The sequence below is a fragment of the Hyla sarda genome, chromosome 5 (assembly GCF_029499605.1).
Source record: "Hyla sarda isolate aHylSar1 chromosome 5, aHylSar1.hap1, whole genome shotgun sequence".
Lineage (NCBI taxonomy): Eukaryota > Metazoa > Chordata > Amphibia > Anura > Hylidae > Hyla > Hyla sarda.
The window spans coordinates 280,873,688-280,894,548 of NC_079193.1; the positions used below are offsets into that span (position 1 = coordinate 280,873,688).

The 20,861-nt window shown below is 41.2% G+C and overlaps 1 protein-coding gene across 18 annotated transcripts in view; it reads left to right on the forward strand.

The window, feature by feature from the left end:
• Nucleotides 1–20,861, forward strand: part of DTNA (dystrobrevin alpha) — a 444,962-nt gene that overhangs the window by 253,300 nt on the left and 170,801 nt on the right. The window contains exon 1 of one of the 18 annotated variants that reach the window (XM_056521822.1): nucleotides 19,102–19,174. The exons of the other annotated variants lie outside the window; for them this stretch is intronic. The gene's annotated coding sequence lies outside the window, so the exon portion shown is untranslated. Of the gene's footprint in view, nucleotides 1–19,101; nucleotides 19,175–20,861 lie in introns of those variants that run through there. 18 annotated transcript variants of the gene reach the window in all.

The window sequence follows — 20,861 nt, forward strand, 5'->3', positions numbered from 1 at the left end:
TGCATTTTGGTGATAATGCCCATTTTGAAACAAATAGGTACATTAAAAAAACGTACATTAAAAAACGGGATGCATTTTTTCTAGCTTTTTACTATGTTTTTCTGTGCTATAAAATACTGCATTCAGACTATGGGAAATAATAATAAAAAAAAGCATGCACTTTAAGAAAGAGAGAGTGATAAAAAAATAATAAGGTTAATATGAGAAACCAATCTGTGTGCGATGATGACATCTGGAAATGCAGAGGAAATAACAACAGAACACGTGGTTTGCATCTCAGAATAGTTTTTTGTTTTTAATAAAATTTTACACTGGTTCATTTTCTAAACAGGGCAAAAACAAAAGGCATCATTTCTGATCATTTACTATTGAAATTCTATTTCTGAGCTGCCTATATTAGTAGATCAAGGCTTAGTTCATTGCTAATAAGCTGCACTTTTGTGATGTTTTCATGTTGTCGTACAGTGTAGTTGTAGGTTAAATGTATAACATCAGGAGCTCAGCTGGTGCCTAGTAGTTATGTTTATCTACTGTTCTGATATAAATAGCTTTCTTTTTTAGTCAGCACCGGGAATTATACCCATCCCACGTGTTCTCTAAGTTTGAGTGTTACATTTCACTCACCAGTTCGGGCTGCACTTTGTTTGGATGCCAGGTATATTTTCAGAATGGAGAATATATTCATAACTGTACGCCTACGTTATATTCATACTGTCTTCAGTGTAGGTTTAATGTATATGCCAGGAAACCTCCAGGTATATACATTAAACATATCTATCCGCCCCCAAACGCCTGATGGAGGCCAAAAGTGTCTCTCCTTTTGGCCTCTGTTAGAATTGTGTAAATCTGTTTACTTTTTGGAAGCCAATTACGCTATTCTATGTAGAATTATTCTTCAAAAAAAGAATGCCGCACACCATACATTTTTTTCCCCATGGAAGCCTATGCTGGCCAGGTGCCACTGTATAGCTACAGTAAAACCTCCTGTGTAATGGAGTCAACAAGCACATACAGAGTACAAATAATTATCAAGGAGACAAAAAATCATGTCTTTTATCATGTCAAATGACTTTTCCCCTAGTATGGCACACTCTCTCATTCCTTGTCCCCAGAATCACTCCCCATGTGATTCATAGTCCCTAGCAAAGCTACCCATCTAATTCCTAGTCAACAGCATTGCTCCACATCTCATTTCTAACACCCAGTACAGTATTACGTCCTTTTTCAAGTCCTGGTCCCAAGCATGGCTTACCATCTTAGTCCTGGTTCCCAGCAAAGCTCCAATTTTCTTTCTTGGTCCCCATCATGGCTCCCAATCTCATTTCTAGACCTCAGCAAGGCCCCCAGCATAGCTTTCCATCTCTCCCTTGTTCACAGCATGACTACCATCTCATTTATTGTCCCATGCATGGCTCCCCATCTCATCCCTGGACAACATTATAGCTCTGTCTCTAATTCCTGATCCCTAGTATGTCTCTCACTCTCATTCCTGGTTACAGCTTGATTCCCCCCACTTATTTCTAGCTTTCATTGTGGCTACCCATCTCAGTCCTGGTCCACAACATGGCTCCCCCTCTTATTCCTGGCTCCCACAGTATATGTTTGTCTCATTGTCAGAGCTCTGTCATTATAAGTACTCAGCATGGCTCTTCTCTATATTGCGAAATGACATGGTCATAACCTTGTCCATTTCTGAAAGCCTTTCTCCTTCTGCCTCCTATCCAGTAATCCATCATCTTTCCCAATGTTCCTTGCAAATTGCCTGGGCTTGAGATCTGGGGAGTTTCTTGGCCATGGACCCAAATTTGCAATGTTTTGTTCAACAAGCACTTAGGGTAGTTATCACTTTTGCCTTGTGACATCATGCTGAAAAAAAGAATCAATTAAATTGCTCCTGAAACATTGGGAGAAGTTTCTGTTGGTGAAGATTCCATCTGTAGCTGGCACCAGGGCTGCTCAGAAATGCGCAGTTTCCATAGACAGCCATTGGAAATTCCATATTGTAAATGGTGCAGCAGAATCCTGTTCAAAATAATGGGAGGCTGCTGCATATTATATGTTCTGTAGTGGAATTCCACTCAGAGAATACATAGTGTGAAAGTACCAGTGCCATCTTATGAATTGCATAAAAGATGCAGAAGGTTTTTGCTCGTAGTAATATTCATGGTACATGGTCAAGTAATATACATGGTCCTTTCAACAGATACATGTTTTTCTTTATATAACAGGTAGTTTACAGCTATGAAAACATTTGTCAATATTCCTTACATATTTATCAGTATTTAAAGGTACAGCTGTATAAATCATTGAAGCGCAACTGTCATGAAATTTTGGTGCAATAACCTGCACACAGCCTTTGTACTGTGTGAAGGTGGTGGGTATAGCAATATTTTACCTAATACTTGCAGGCTTTCAAAAAAAAATGCTTTTATTCAAAGCCACTGACGGTCGGATAGGCGTGACCCCTGCGCAGAACAGTGCGCAATCAGGTTAGTTCTCGATACTAGGTGCAGAGAGGAAGCGCGCTCTCTGCACCTAGCACTGAGGAGGAAGACGGTGGCGGGAGTGAGCACTTGCTGGATGACACACAGAGGCGCGCAGGTTAGATTAGCTGAAGGGCGCATGCACTGGGACCTGTGTGTCAATCATACGACATACGAGGTAGGGGTGGGGGCGGGCGTGGCGGTGGTGGGGCATCGCATACCTCGCGCCATGCCTATCCGACCTTCAGTGGCTTTGAATAAAAGCATTTTTTGCAGTCATGAAAGCCTGCAAATTTCAGGTAAAAAATATTGCTATACACACCACCTGCACACAGTACTAAGGCTGTGTGCAGGTTATTGCACCAAAATTTCATGACAGTTGCACTTTAACATATTTCAATTTCAAATCCATAGCAGCACTTGAGCAACAAATTTGCACTATTCAGTATGGAGTTGCTGCTATGGCTTTTCCTGCTGAAATACTGTATATTTTCCTTCCCATGTGGCATAAACACATGTATCTGTAGAAATATATCAGGCAATAGGTGCATTACGGTCTGTTATTGAGGGTTTACATTACTGTTACAAAGGCCAAAATGTGATGGCTAGATGAGTGGGTCAGAGTATCTCCAAAATGGCAGGTCCAGTGGTGTGTTCCTCATATATAGTTATTAGTACCTACCAAGAGGACAAAGAAATAACATCTGGTTTATGGGTGAATTAGGCTTATTGAAGTTTGTGGGGAGCAAAGGCTGACCTGTCTGGTCTGACCACACTGAAGATCTACTGTAGCACTACAAGCACATCACTGAGCTCTTGGTGGCCATTATCCGATCACCAATTCACCAGCTGTGCTGTTTTGGAAAAACTGTGACCCAATTGTGTCTTGCCATCACAATTTGGCCCTTATTGATGTTGCAGAATTGTCTAATCTGGATAATGGTGTTGTCTTCTCATAGAGGTGGTCTTTTTTTAAGAGGTTTCATTGTATATGTGTCTATATATGTAGTTATATTTGTGTATACCGTATATCTATACATAGTATATGGGTATATGGGCATACTGTGTGTGTGTGTAATTTTTATTGTTATTTTTTAAAGTAACTACCGTAGTTAAACTAGGCATCTGTATCTTTGGAAAATAATGTATTTGTTTTACCTATGAACATAGCCATCTGTTAAAACAGTAATACAGAAAGGTAATCTGACCCTAAATGTAAGAACTAATTTCCTGTGACTTTCAGCATTGGGTATAAGCCATGTGGCCGTCTTCCCAACTGTAGATGAACAAACAAACATTTATCACCTATGGCCTGGTGTATATAATAGCCTAAATCACCCCTTTATATTGTTTCATAATATGAGATCTAGTTTTTCCTGTTATTCTGTGTTTACAATAAGTATAATTGTCTTGTCTTTTACACAACATAATGTGTTGGTAGTTTACACTCTATATTAGAGTTTGCTCTCAGTATTCTATATTAACCGGTTGCTATCTAAGGATGAGCCAGCAATAAAGATTGCAATAAATAGCCCCCTGTGGGGACTAAAAAAGTGTATAAAAAAGTAAAAAAAAAATAAAAAAAGTTTTAATAAACGTGAATAAACCACCCCAATAAAAATAAAATGACCCTCTTCTCCAATTTTACAAAATAATATGTAAAAAATAAAATACCGGTAAATATACATATTTGGTATCGACATGTGTGAAAATGTCTGATCTATTAAAATATTATGTTAATTCTTTCATACGGTGAACCTAAAAATATACCTGATATTCAGTCACATCACATCCCAGAAGAAAAAAAAAGTAATCAAAAAGTCAGATAGTTTGATAGTGATAAAAACTACAGATCACAGCGCGAAAAATGAGCCCTCGTACATCCCTACGAAAAAATTTGAAAGTTATAGGCGATTAGAATAGAGTAATTTTAAACATACTAATTTTGTTAAAAAACGTTTTCATTTTTAAAGTAGTATATTAATTGAAAAGCATGTAAAATGAGTATCAATCTAATTGTATTGCATTGCATAAAAACAGACCCCCTAAAGGTTGCAAAATTGCAGTTTTCTTTTCATTTTCTCATAGGTGTCATTACAGACATCAATTGCTTATGTGAAAAACAAGCCCTCCTATGGGTCTGTGAATGGAAAAATAAGAGTAATGGCTCTTAGAAGGCGAGAAGGAAAAAAACATACAAATTTCCTGTGTTAAGGTCAAAATGGGTTGCATCTTTAAAGGGGTACTCCGCCCCTAGACATCTTATCCCCTATCCAAAGGATAGGGGATAAGATGTCAGATCACTGCGGTCCCGCTGCTGGGGACCGTTGGGATCGCTGTTGTGGCACCCTGCTGTTATTACTGCACAGAGTGAGTTCGCTCTGTGCGTAATGACGGGCGATACAGGTTGACGGAGCAACGGGACGACATGGCTCCGCCCCACGTGACATCTCGGCCCGCCCCCTTAATACAAGTCTATGGCAGGGGTGTGACGACTGCCACGCCCCCTCCCATAGACTCGTATTGAGGGGGCGAGCCGTGACTTCACGAGGGGCGGGGCCATGACGTAACGATGCTTCGACCCCTGTACTGCCTGTCATTACGTGCAGAGCGAACTCGCTCTGTGCAGTAATGACAGCAGGGTGCCACAGAGGCAATCCCGGGGGTCCCCAGCAGCGGGACCGCGGTGATCTGACATCTTATCCCCTATCCTTTGGATAGAGGATAAGATGTCTAGGGGCGGAGTACCCCTTTAAGGGGTTAAGATAAATTTTTTTACATAATGGGGGAGATTTATCAAAAACTGTGCAGAGGAAAAGCTTAAAGGGGTTCTCCGGTGCTTACACATCTTATCCTCTATCCAAAGGATAGGGGATAAGATGCCTGATCGCGGGAGTCCCGCCGCTGGGGACCACCAGGATCTTAGACACGGCACCTGTTTGTAATCAGTCCCCGGCGGCGTGTGACGTCACGCCTCCTCCCCCATGTGATGTCATGCTCCGCCCCTCAATGCAAGCCTATGGGAGGGGGCGTGACAGCTATCACGCCCCTTCCCGTAGGCTTGCATTGAGGGGCGGAGCGTGACGTCACATACCACCGGCCTTGTTGTCGTCAGTAATCAGACCCGGAGTGAACACGCTCTGGGGACTGATTACAAACGGGGTGCCGCGTGCAAGATCACGGGGGTCCCCAGCGGCAGGACTGCCGTGATCAGGCATCTTATCCCCTATCCTTCAGATAGGGGATAAATGTGTAAGCACCGGAGAACCCATTTAACAGTTGTGCATAGCAACCAATCAGATCGCTTTTTTTTTTTTTTTTTTTTAGAGGACTTTCTAAAAATTAAAGAAGCGATCTAATTGGTTTTTGTGGGCAGCTGGTCAATTTTTCCTCTGCACAGGTTTTGATACATTTTTTCCAACATATTTTGTATTATGACCTATTAAGATGTAACATGAGGTTTTTTAAAGTATCTTTAATAAAGAACATGTTTTATGGGACCTCAGTGCTGGAGTTTATTGTGATTTATTTAACAAAAGGGTGTTAATCAGGCTGGGAGGGTGAATAAGCGGCTTAGGGGGCATAAATCAAGCTTAGGCCATGCCCACCTGACTAATCAGGGAACAGGCAACCAGATATAAATCTTGGGACCACATTGGAATTAGGAGACCAGAGGCTACAAAGTCTTACAAAAACTTGCTTGAGTGGCTACAGTTTCTCTGTAATAATTCAAGACAAAACTAGATCTGCCTTAGCTATGATGTTTACTGTCTATAATGTTTTAAGGTGTATAGACACTACAAGGCAATCTATGTATTTCTGAACAGACAGTAAGGCTTGAAATGAAAAATATTTCTAGATGCATAAATATGTTCGCCTCCCCGCTCTGTAACAATGCCTACTGATGAGTATTCATCCTCTGCAGTGACGTAACTCACAGCCCATCTGACATCCGTGAGTTACCTTACTGCAGAAGATGAATATTCATCAGTAGGCCTTGTTATAGGAGCGGACAGGCCAGTGTATCGGTACACCTCGGGGTAAAGGAAACACTCAATTGCACTGAATGACCTAATTTGCCTAATTAACCCCTTCTTTCTTTGGCGATTTTTTATTTTTGCACATTACTTTTTTTCCTCCTCATCTTCTAAAAATCATAACACTTTCAATTTTTCACCTAAAAATCCATATGAGGGCTTGTTCTTTGTAGCAACAATTTTACTTTGTAATACCGTTAATAATTTCACTACAATATCTACGGCGAAAGCAGAAATTTTTTTTCGTGTGCGGCATTTATTTATTTAAAAAAAAAAGCCATTTTGTAATTTTTTTGTGGCTTCCATTTCTACGCAGTGCATTTTTGGTAACAAATGCACCTTATATTTATTCTGTAGGTCCATACACTCACAAGGATACCTAATTTATATAGGTTTTATTTTATTTTACTGCAAAAAAAAATTATAACTTTCATTAAAATTAATATGTTGAAAAATTTCCTTTTCTGACCCCTATAACTTTTTTTTATTTTTCCACAAACGGGACGGCATGAGGTCTCATTTTTTGCGCCGTCATCTGAAGTTTTTATTGGTACCATTTTTGTTTTGATCACTTTTTATTCATTTTTTTCTTGTATAAAAAGTGGCCAAAAATACGCTATTTTGGACTTTTTTTTTACATGTACAACACTGACCGTGCTGTTTAACCCCTTAAGGACTCAGCGTTTTTCCGTCTTTGCATTTTCATTTTTTCCTTATCACCTTCTAAAAATCATAACGCTTTCAATTATGCACATAAAATTCCATATGATGACTTATTTTTTGCGCCACCAATTCTACTTTGCAGTTACATTAGTCATTTTACCCAAAAATCCACGGCGAAATGGAACAAAAATTCATTGTGCGACAATTGAAGACAATTTTTTATTTTGTAACTTTTGGTGGCTTACGTTTCTACGCTGTGCATTTTTCGGTAAAAATGACACCTTAGCTTTATTCTGTAGGTCCATACAGTTAAAATGATACCCTACTTATATAGCTTTGATTTTGTCGTACTTCTGAAAAAAATTATAACTACATGCAGGAAAATTGATACGTTAAAAATTCTCATCTTCTGAACCCTATAACTTAACATTTTTCCGCGTATGGGGCGGTATGAGGGCTAATTTTTGCGACGTGTTCTGAAGTTTTTATCGGTACCATTTTTGTATTGATCAGACTTTTTGATCGCTTTTGTTTCATTTTTTCATGATTTAAAAAGTGACCAAAAATACGCTATTTTGGAATTTAGAATTTTTTTGCCCATACGCCATTGACCGTGCGGTTTAATTAATTATATATTTTTATAGTTCGGACATTTCCACACGCGGCAATACCACATATGTTTATTTTTATGTTTATTTACACAGTTTTTTTTTATGGGGAAAAAGGGGGTGATTCAAGCTTTTATTATGGAAGGGGTTAACTGACCTTTATTAACTTTTTTTTTATTAACTTTTTTAAGTGTTATAGCTCCCATAGGGGGCTATAACACTGCACACACTGATCTCTTACCATGATCCCTGCAAAGCCATAGCTTTGCATGGATCAGCATTATGGACAGAGGTGTCAGCAGAGAGAACTGTGGTAAGACAGAAAGTACATTCAAAAAAGAAAAGAACTTCCTTTGGAACATACAGCAGCTGATAAGTATTGGAAGGATTAAAGGAGTATTCCGGGATTTTTTTTTATTTGACTATGCTACAGAGGCTGTAAAGTTAGTGTAGTTCATAATATAGTATCTGTACCTGTGTGTGACGGTTTTCTCACAATTCTTCTGTGAATTTCATCCCAATATTTATTTTTAACAGCATACAAAATGACTGTTGTCTCAGATTTTTCTCAGGTTGCAATGCCGCTGAGACCTGACCTGTCAGCTGATGACAGGGAGCCTGTCTGCTTCAATGGGTGAAGGGATCGCTTGGTGGGAGAGATCAATCTACAACTAATGCAACAGCTATAGGCACCCTGATTGAAAACCACAGGTCTTTTGAATGGATGCAGCTCATTTATTTTTCAATGGGTGGGGTGGCTGATGTGTGGGAGGTAGGAAAATGGAATTATGGGGATTTTTAGCTAAAAAAAAAAAAAAAGTCAAACAGGAAATACCAGTTCACAACATAGCCATTTAGCCCCAAGACAAGCGCAGATCCTTCCAAAGCATGTCCATTACTGTCTGGCAGGTACCGTATTTTTTGCCGTATAAGACGCACTTTTTCTTCCCCAGAACTGGGGGGAAAAAGTTGGTGCATCTTATACGGCAAATACACACACCTATCGCGGCGGTCCCTGCGGCCATCAACGGGCGGGACCCGCGGCTAATACAGGACATCACCGATCACGTTGGTGCCCTGTATTAACCCTTCAGACGCGGCGATCAAAGCTGACTGACGCGTCTGAAGGGAAAGTGACACTAACCCGGCAGTCGGGCTGTTTGGGACCGCCGCGGTGAAATCGCGGTGTCCCGAACAGCTTACAGGACACCGGGACGGACCTTACCTGCCTCCTCAGTGTCTGCTCCGTGCCGGGATCCCCTGCATGGCCGGCACTCTCCTTCGACGTCATCACGTCGTCTCGCACGCCGTCCCGTCATCCAATAGGAGCGGCGTGTGTAGCGACGTGATGACGGCGACAGAGAGCGTGGATCCCGGGGAAGATGATGTCCGGAGCGCCGGGGACGCGGCGACAGCGAGGGAGCGACATCCAGGGAAGCGGTGACGAGTCCGGAGCGGCAGGGACATGTGAGTATTACCTTCTATCCAGTGGTTTTCAACCTGCAGACCTCCAGCCAACGGCTGTCCGGGCATGCTGGGAGTTGTAGTTTTGCAACATCTGGAGGTCCGCAGGTTGAAGACCACTGTTAGGTTCAGAATCTTTTTTTTTTCTAGATTTTGCACCTTTAAAATTGGGTGCGTCTTATATGCCGGTGCGTCCTATAGGGTGAAAAATACGGTACGTATTGAAATCACCTTATGGTGGATAACCCCTTTAAGATTTTTAAATAGAAGTAATTTACAAATCTGTTTAACTTTCTGGCACCAGTTGATTTAAAAATAAAAAGTTTTCCACGGGAGTACCCCCTTAAGGTAACATGTTACTCACTGTACCATGTCTTATAATGGGGGTGAATATCAGGTGATGGGTGGGATTATAGAGTACAGGGTGATTAGTCATACATAATCCTCAGTGTAAAACATTCACTCCCTCTGACTGTATTATTCCTCCTGACTATCCTCACCTGATTCACTCCCATTGTAAAAAATAAAAGCACTATCGTGCTGGAAAATGTATCCTCTTTCCAAAGGATAGAGGAGAAGCAAAGCTCAAGTCCTGCAGGAATGTGTGGAAACTGAGTTCCTGCACTTTCCCATTAGCAGGAGTCTTGCAGTGTCAGCCCTTGAGTAGAACTCTTGGGTGAGTTCCCACGCTCTTTTTTTTCCCCAGGACTTGACCCCTGGAATAAGTGTCACCCCGGCTCTCCCCATGAACCGAGCGTGTTGACCCCCACACGAAGCGGCAGCTGACACGCCGCTTATCTGGCTGATTCCCTGAATTGTCAGACAATCTATAAACCCAAAGATCTCAAGAATGGAAGAGAATATCAAGAAACTGTAAAATGGTGTGTGATCAGAGCATCGAAGATATTTAATAACAATAAAATGTTAATTTTTTTGGGATTAACCCCAGGTCTTCTTTAAGCTTTTAGTAGGGGTCTCAGCAACCAGACCCCAACTAATAAAAACTTGTGACATGCCTTTATGTCAGTTACACTTTTAAATGATAGTAACACCTATTAACACCTTTTAAATTACATAACTCCTTAGTACACATAAATTTAGAGCAAGAATAAATATTTATGTTGTTTTGTGGAATTTTACTATAACTTCAATAGTGAAAATGCAAAAACAATTGTAATGGAAAGGTTATTAACATTACATTTGAGTGGAGGGGAGTCTAACTCCAGGGATACCCAACTGTTTGAAGAGGCCACAGTGCCTGAGCCAGCAGTAAATATTGAAGAGGCTGTGGTGATCAGATAAAAGCGCCACGTCCTCTTCAAACAGCTGATCAGCGGGGTATGGGGAATTGTCCCCCCTCCCCCCCAACAATCTAATATTGATGACCTGTCCTCCAGAAAGATGACCCCTGTATTACAACTGTTATATGCACTGTATTAATAGAGATACAAGAGCCTTTTTTTCTCAGTACCTTGTGGCATGTTTCTTTGTATTCTGTGTATATATTAAACACACTGCCGACGCTTGTGCACTGAATTATCACCCACGCTAACTTTCTTTATGCATGTGGTTGCTGCTTATGGTGAGTGTCCACCCCTAATTTAATCTGGTCTTAATGTTTTTAACATATGCTCATCACTTATGCACTGTATACACTTTATTTTTATATGCATTTTATGTATGTGTATGTCTGTAATAGATGTCAATTATTGCACTGATGTGAATTATTATAACGACAATGCTACCTAATGTGGGGAACCTGCTACTACCTAATGTGGGGAACCTGCTGCCTATCTAATGTGGGGAACCTGCTGCCTACCTAATGTGGGGAACCTGCTGCCTACCTAATGTGGGGAACCTGCTGCCTACCTAATGTGGGGAACCTGCTGCCTACCTAATGTGGGGAACCCCCAGAAGAAGCACTCCCTTCATCTGTCAGCTCATGCTATTACCACACGGGGGTGGGGGAATGGGGGGGGGGGGGGGGTTTGCTGGAGGATGATGAGGGGCGCATGATGGGGGCATTATATGTAAGGGACACATGTGGCCCAGCCTCACCCAGCTGCAACCTCCAGTGGCCCCCAGATAATTTGAGTTTGAGACCCCTGATGTACATAATGAAATACAATGTACGACAGTTGCAAAACTACAGATACTAAATATTGTAATAAAAGCAAGATTAACTAATGTGCATGAAACTAATACATCATATGACAAAGCAACGTAACATTACATCAGTACACCTGCAACCTAGCTGTGCCTGACCTCAACACAGGTTTCGCCAGATCAGTTTATGTATTAAATAGATGTAAAGATGTAATGCACTGCTGTCCAGGCTCTTTCCATGTACTTGAGCCTTTAGAAAACTGAGCCAATAATGACATTGCTGCAGGCCTGGACATAATGTCTAATATAGGATAAAAAGTGTCTTCCTGTCACTGCATGTATCTGGGAGACTAGGTTTTTAGATAGGTAAGATGAAGAGAAGCTACTTCAGTTTGGCTATATTTCTCTTGACCTCATCACTTAGTGATACAGTATCTGCATAGAGTGATTATGATTTCTAGATAGCTAAGACTCTGGCTTCTTTATTGACCAGTCAGGAGGATTGCAAGTTTAGCATATCCCTGTACTGATGATAGCACATCAGTCGTATCATGATGTATTGATTGGAGATGATTGAATTCTATATCTGGTACATTATGGCTGGAATAACTTCCTGGCTGCTCTATGACTGCAATAAAAATTATAATAATAAATCTTAATATAGTGCCAACATATTTCACAGAACTTTACTATACAGAGGACACATGTACAAAAACAAATTTTTTTATATGCCCATTCTGTCTGCTACAAAACTTTTCACACCTCAACTGCAATATCTAAATATCCACCAAAACAACCTACACATGACCAAACAGATATTGGATGATTTCTTAAAAATCTGCTGTACATACTTACAGCATAATATACTTGTGCTAGTGTCCATAGTTTCTCTCCTTCTACTGCTAATGTTCTATAAAAGAAGCTGTGAATTCACTGATTCTGTATATTGGTACGTTCACACAGGCGGATTACTCAAGAGTTACCTGCTTTAAGATTTTCCGCAGTGGAAATTTTACAGTGGAAAATTAGTAGCTGACCCCATTAACCCCTTAAGGACACAGCCCATTTTCACCTCTAGGACGCAGCCCTTTTTTGCACATCTGACCACTGTCACTTTAAACATTAATAACTCTGGAATGCTTTTACTTATCAATCTGATTCTGAGATTGTTTTTTCGTGACATATTCTACTTTAACATAGTGGTAAATTTTTGTGGTAACTTGCATCCTTTCTTGGTGAAAAATCCCAAAATTTGATGAAAAAATTGAAAATTTTGCATTTTTCTAACTTTGAAGCTCTCTGTTTGTAAGGAAAATGGATATTCCAAATATTTTTTTTTTTGGATTCACATATACAATATGTCTACTTTATATTTTCATCATAAAATTTATGAGTTTTTACTTTTGGAAGACACCAGAGGGCTTCAAAGTTCAGCAGCAATTTTACAATTTTTCACAACATTTTCAAACTCGCTATTTTTCATGGACCAGTTCAGGTTTGAAGTGGATTTGAAGGGTCTTCATATTAGAAATACCCCATAAAAGACCCCATTATAAAAACTACACCCCCCAAAGTATTCAAAATGACATTCTGTAAGCGTTTTAACCCTTTAGGTGTTTCACAGGAAAAGCAGCAAAGTGAAGGAGAAAATTCAAAATCTTCATTTTTTACACTTGCATGTTCTTGTAGACCCAATTTTTGAATTTTTACAAGGGGTAAAAGTAAGCACATACCTCATATGTCTATGTAAATTGTTCGGCGGGCGCAGTAGAGGGCTCAGAAGCGAAGGAGCGACAAGGGGATTTTGGAGAGTATGTTTTTCTGAAATGGTTTTTTGGGAGCATGTTGCATTTAGGAAGCCCCTATGGTGCCAAAACAGCAAAAAAAAAAAACCATGGCATACCATTTTGGAAACTAGACCCCTTGAGGAACGTAACAAGGAATTAAGTGAGCCTTAATACCCCACAGGTGTTTCATGACTTTTGCATATGTAAAAAAATAATAATAATTTTTCACTAAAATGTGTGTTTCCCCCCAAATTTCACATTTTTGCAAGGGTTAATAGCAGAAAATACCCCCCAAAATTTGTAACCCCATCTCTTCTGAGTATGGAGGTACCCCATAAGTTGACCTGAAGTGCATTACGGGCGAACTACAATGCTCAGAAGAGAAGGAGTCATATTTGGCTTTTTGAGAGCAAATTTTGCTCGGGGGGCATGTCGCATTTAGGAAGCCCCTATGGTGCCAGCACAGCAAAAAAAACGACATGGCATACCATTTTGGAAACTAGACTCCTTGAGGAACGTAACAAGGGATAAAGTGAACCTTAATACCCCACAGGTGTTTCACGACTTTTGCATATGTAAAAAAAATAATATTTTTTTTACCAAAAATGCTTGGTTTAGCAAAAGTTTTACATTTTTAAAAAAGGTAATAGCAGAAAATACCCCCCAAAATTTGAAGCCCAATTTCTCCCGATTCAGAAAACACCCAATATGGGGATGAAAAGTGCTCTGCTGGCGCACTACAGGTCTCAGAAGAGAAGGAGTCACATTTGGCTTTTTGGAAGCAAATTTTGCTCTGGGGGCATGCCGCATTTAGGAAGCACCTATGGTGCCAGGACAGAAAAAAAAAACACATGGCATACCATTTTGGAAACTAGACCCCTTGGGGAACGTAACAAGGGGTAATGTGAACCTTAATACCCCACAGGTGTTTCACGACTTTTGCATATGTAAAAACAAAAACATTTTTTTTACACTAAAATGCTTGTTTTCCCCCAAATTTTACATTTTTACAAGGGATAATAGCAGAAAATACCCCCCAAAATTTGTAACCCCATCTCTTCTGAGTATGGAAATACCCCATAAGTGGATGTGAAGTGCACTGGGGGCGAACTACAATGCTCAGAAGAGAAGGAGCATCATTGAGCTTTTGGAGAGAGAATTTGGCCATGTGCATTTCCAAAGCCCCCCCGTGGTGCCAGAACAGTGGACCCCCCACATGTGATCCCATTTTTAAAACTACACCCCTCACGGAAGGTAATAAGGGGTGCAGGGAGAATTTACACCCCACTGGCATTTGACGGATCTTTGGAACAGTGGGCTGTGCAAATAAAAAATTTTATTTTTCATTTTCACAGACCCCTGTTTCAAAGATCTGTCAGACACCTGTGGGCTGTAAATGCTCACTGTACCCCTTGTTACATTCCGTGAGGGGTGTAGTTTCCAAAATGGGGTCACATGTGGGTATTTATTGTTTTGCACTTATGTCAGAACCGCTGTAAAATCAGCCACCCCTGTGCAAATCACCAATTTAGACCTCAAATTTACATGGTGCACTCTCCCTTCTGAGCCTTGTTGTGCGCCCCCAGAACACTTTGCGCCCACATATGGGGTATCTCCGTCCTCAGGAGAAATTGCGTTACAAATTTTGGAGGCTTTTTTTCGTTTACCGCTTGTGAAATTTTAAAGTATGGGGCAACACCAGTATGTTAGTGTACAAAAATGTTTTTTTTTTACACTAACATGCTGGTGTAGACCCCAAATTTACCTTTTCAGAAGGGGTAAAAGGAGAAAAAGCCCCCCAAAATTTGTTAGGCAATTTCTCCCGAGTACGGCGATACCCCATATGTGGCCCTAAACTGTTGCCTTGAAATACGCCAGGGCTCCGAAGTGAGAGAGTGCCATGTGCATTTGAGGCCTAAATTAGGGATTTGCATAGGGGTGGACATAGGGGTATTCTACACCAGTGATTCTCAAACAGGGTGCCTCCAGCTGTTGCTAAACTCCCAGCATGCTTGGACAGTCAATGGCTGTCCGGAAATGCTGGGAGTTTTTGTTTTGCAACAGCTGGAGGCTCCGTTTTGGAAACACTGCTGTAGGATACGTTTTTCATTTTTATTGGGGGGGAAGGGGTGGGGGCGGGACAGTGTACGTGTGTATATGTAGTGTTTTACTCTTTATTTTATGTTAGTGTAGTGTTTTTAGGTTACATTCACACTGACGGCTCCCGCTAGGAGTTTGAGCTGCGGCTGCAGCTCAAACTTGAAGCAGGGAACTCACTGTAATCCGTCGCCAGTGTGAATGTAACCTGTACATTCACATGGGAGGGGGGGGGGGAACTACAACTCCCAGCATGCACTGACAGAACATGCATGCTGGGAGTTGTAGTTTTGCAACAGCTGGAGGCACACTGGTTGGAAAATACTGAGTTAGGTAATAGAACCTATTACCTAACTCGGTATTTCCCAACCAGTGTGCCTCCAGCTGTTGCAGAACTACAACTCTCAGCATGTACTGATTGCCAAAGGGAATGCTGGGAGATGTAGTTATGCAACAGCTGGAGGCACGCAAGTACAACTCCCAGCATGCCGAGACAGCCATTTGCTGTTCCTGAATGCTGGGAGTTGTAGTTTTGCAAGATTTAGAGGGGTTCAGGCTGGGGATCACCGACAGTGGTCTCTAAAATGTGGCCCTCCAGATGTTGCAAAACTACAAATCTCAGCATGCTAAGACAGCAAACTGCTGTCTGCGCATGCTGGGAGTTGTAGTTTTGTAATATCTGGAGGGCTACAGTTTAGAGACCACTGTCAGTGATCTCCAGCCTGAACCCCTCTAAATCTTGCAAAACTACAACTCCCAGCATGCCAACACAGCAAACAGCTGTCAAGGCATGGTGGGAGTTGTAGTTTTGCAACATCTGGAGGGCGACAGTTTAGAGACCACTCTCTAAACTGTCGCCCTGCAGATGTTGCTAGGCAACAGACTCTGGACACGCGGCGTCATACTTACCACCACCACCGCCGCCGGGTAAGTGACCGCCGCTGCCGCCGCTATTACACGGTTCCCCCCGCTGTGCCCGGACACCGATGGGTGGGCATAGCGGGGGGAACCGAACTTTAACCCCCCCGCCCCCAGTCTGCTATTGGTCGGCCTCTCCGCCGATCAATAGCAGGGATAGGAGGGGTGGCAACCCTGCCACCTCACTCCTATCTCTTCAAGGGGGATCGAGGGTGTCTTGGACACCCCCGATCCCCCTTATTTTATCGCGGCGCCGCGATTGATGGGCAGGGGGAGAGCGCTCCCCCTGCAAACACCGTAGATGCCGTGATCAGAACTGATCACGGCATCTATGGGGTTAATGCTGCCGGGACCGGCGCGATCGCGGCCCCGGCAGCTGCGGTGGGACTCCGGCTGTGATTGACAGCTGAGTCCCACCCACGATCTCCTGCGCTGCCCGCGGCAGAGCAGGAGATCGCTTGGACGTATGCATACGTCCATTTGCGCGAACGTGTAATTCGCCTGGACGTATGCATACGTCCAATAGCGGGAAGGGGTTAAAGGAGTACTCCGGCGCACACTTTTTTCCTTTTATCCCGTCCGGGCTGCAAAATAAAAGAAACCACACTTTCTCTTTCCTGCCAACGAGCCCCCGGAGCTCCGGTACACTCCGGTACAGGTGTTCGGTCCCTGGGCTGTATTCTTCTTACTTCCTGTTAGCCCGGCACGTCACACGGAGCTTCAGCCTATCACCGGCTGAGGTGGGACATCGCTGCGGCTGGTGATAGGCTGAAGCTCCGTGTGACGTGCCGGGCTAACAGGAAGTAAGAAGAATACAGCCCGGGGACCGAACACCTGTACCTGAGCTCCGGGGGCTCGTTGGCAGGTAAGAGAAAATGTGTTTTCTTTTATTTTGCAGCCCGGACGGGATAAAAGGAAAAAAGTGCGCGCCGGAGTACTCCTTTAAGGTCAATGTAATGATGCAGATTTTCTGCTCTGGGAAATCCTCTGCAGAACACCCACCATGGCTCAAACCCACAGCAGGAAACTCGCAGGTATGTGAACATACCCAAAATCAGAGGAAAATAAATATTGTGCTAGTCTCTATTGCATGCTCAGATTTTCCAAAAGAAATTCCAGAAAACTCACAACCGAAGTCTTCAGTTGAAACATGAAAATCCTACTGCAGATTGGCAATCAAAGGATTAACCCCATTGTAATTCTAATGAAGGAATCAGAGGCAATAGTGAATTTGCTGCAGATTATAAAATACCTTTTAAAGCTATAGATACCTTTTTTGAAAGCATTTTCTATTCTTGCTTTGTACTTCTTTGTTAGAAATTTTTTCTGGTAGAATTTTTTTCTCCATAAGTCTTAATTAAAAATTGTGTTTAGTTTCTTTACACCTTCCTTGTTTCCATATATATATATATATATATATATATATATATATATATATACATACACATACTGTTTTCAGTGACGTCTGTCAGTTGATCTGATGGGCTCAGCCTGCAGCCCTTATCTCTTCTTTCCTGAACAGTCCTCTAAACTGAATTATGGCCAGATTAAAGGTCATCTGGTCATGAATCAGTTTATAAGACTGCTCAGGAGAAGGGCTGGAAGCTAAGCCTATCAGATGCCATTTTCATAGTGTGAATGAACCCTTACACTACTTTCACATAACGTTTTTTGCATCCTGTGGTTTTTTTTCAGAGGGAGGGGTGTTAAAACCGTTTAAACAGGATGCAACTAGACAAAAAAATTATGCTGGTTCCCTTTTAGGCTGGGTTCACACCACGTTTTTCAAATACAGTTACCGTATACGGTTTTCCGCTAAAAAACGTATGGCAAAAACCGTATGCAACCGTATCACTCCAAATTAAAACACATACGTTTTTTCCCCGTATACGGTGCCAAAACGTATGTACGGTTCTATCCGTTTGCATCCATTTTTGCCAACGGTTTTGCTATTTTGTTGGAATTAGTTTTCCAGCAATTTAATAACGTTACTACTGTTCTATTGAAATTCCAAAGGATGTGAGAGTGGGATGTCTGGGATGAATTCTAGAAAGATCTGCGCATGTGTCAACTCCAAAAACGGATTAGAAAACCTGTGTGCAACCGTATTCTGAAATTCTGTGTACGGTTCTCATAGACAACAATGTTAAAAGAACCGCATACAGTTCGCATACGATTTTCCAACCGGAGGCAAAAACGTGGTCGACAGCGTTTTTGCCTACAGTTGAAAAATCGACAAAACCGCATCCGAGGCAAAACTGATGCAACCGTACACAACATTTGGAATACGGTTTACAATGCATTCTCTATGCATACGGTTTCGGATACGGTCGTATACTTTTTTTTGCGGAAAACTGTATACGGTTACCGTATTTGAAAAACGTGGTGTGAACCCAGCCTTACTAACCTGCTAAGAACATAAGCCAGACAGATTCTGTTTTTTGTTTTTATTAAATAGAAGTCAATGGTAACAGAATGCAACAAGGAATGGCATAGTGTAATGTTGCATCCTGTCTGAATGGTATCTTTTGATTTTTTTCTAACTTTGAAATAAAAAACAGGACATTTCTACAGGATGCTAAAATGTGATGTGAAAGCAGACTTACCTGGAAGCAAAGAGTGAATTGTCCCCCTTTGTAGCTTGCTATAGTATTTTTTTGCCGATATACATTAAAATGGGAGGCCAAACGCTTTGTACATAGCAGAGGGCAAGGTGATGTAGATCTGCTTCTTTGGAAGAGGCAACAGCGGATTACCTTGCACCAGAGGGAGGGGGAGGGGGAGACCCTTTGTCATTTGCCTGTACAGGAGCTGCCGGATTCAGGATTGCTATAGCAACCGACCACATGATAAGGTGTATTAAATTGCTTCGCTGTGATCATTCTCACAGACAGAACCAAGTTGTTTTTTTCTTTTATTGAAGTTGAAGGTTACGGTTTGCTACATGTAGAAGTTCCCTGTGTTTCCGTATATCTGAGAGGGGTGAGAAGGAGTTTACTACATCCAGCCAGGTCAGTGTGGTCATTGTGCAGAGACATACGGTATTAACACTTGTCTTCCTGAAGAATCCAGCCTTATGTAGAACTTTACAGAAGTTCATAGGGTGTTCTTTATTATGATCCCTGTGTTACATATTAGATAATGTTATGTAACATTACATTATTGCAACATGCAGATCAGTTATTGCCGTATTATTCAGTTTGATATTAAAGACATTGCAGCATTTGTCACTTTATGTCCTATTGTTTATATAGCAGCACATTTTATATAATTCATACGCTGAAGACATCACATCAATCCCTGTCCTTAGAAGAGTTCACCTTCTCTAATCTCCCTGTCTCACACACTCCTAGTATCAGTATCGTAGTAGCCTCTTAACTTAATAGCATGGTTTTGCAGTATTCTTAAGTACCTGGAAAGCCCTATTTACAAAATCTTCTCATCCTTGACTGTGTTTTGAATCTTTTACACATACAATAATAATATTTCTTGGTTTACTATTTTCTATTTACTACTATTGGCAAGTTGTATGTTGCCGCAGTACATTTGTTTGGAGAAAGATTGTATTATGAATAAAGAATGCATACAACTTGGAAATAAGGCTATGTTCAAACCACATCTATGCTATGTGTTGGAAGTATACGTCAGGAATGTTCCCTGAGTGTCCCTGTATACCACAACATATGCCAGTGTACAGCCATACAGTGACTGGGATATGTCCGCCATTAGCCACATTGTAAAAATATCGGTAGGAAAAAAGCAGTCGGTTGTGCTTTCCTATATTGTAAAATACAGAGTATGCCACTGCAATCATTGCAATCAGTATTTTATATTATGATTAATAATACTACTAATAGTAATACTAATAATAATTACTTATTAATATATTGTGGCTGGGAAAACTGCTACAGAATAAATCTTTTGGCGGAATTCAGTTCCACGTTAGAAATTCAGAAATTATCAGCGGGTTGTCAATCCCAAAAAAGGTCACATTTGTAGTAAATAGTTTTTGAAAGGTAGATCTCAACTTTTAAAACATTTCAAATGTTTTTTTTAAATGAACTGGTGCCAGAAAGTTAAACAGATTTGTAAATTGCTTCTATTAAAAAATCTTAATTCTTCCAGTACTTTTTAGGGGCTGTATAATACAGAGGAAATGATTTTCTTTTTGGATATCTCTGTTGTCATGACCACAGTTCTCTCTGCTGACCTCTGCTGTCCATTTTAGGAACTGTCCAAAGCAGCATATGTTTGCTATATGGATTTTCTCCTGCTCTGGACAGTTCCTAAAATGAACAGCAGAGGTGGTCATGACATCAGAGAAATCCAAAAAGAATAAAATTTCCTCTGTAGTATATAGCCCCTTAAAAGTACTGGAAGGAGTAAGATTTTTTAATAGAAGTAATTTACAAATCTGTTTAACTTTCTGGCACCAGTTGATTTAAAAAAAATAAAGTTTTCCACGGGAGTACCCCTTTAATCAGGCAACCTCATATTGTGGGTGGAAGGAGAAAGGTGCAGATTAAAGGAAAATGCATGTCCCCTAAGTGTGCTGGAAGTACTTGACTGTCCCTCATCTTTACATGTTCTATTGCGTCACAGTTTGTCTGTCCTATGGATAGAGGAGAGAGATAAATACATGGCTTGTGAAGTATACCCTGATAAGTGTAACACAATGCAGATGGTGTGAGGACTACT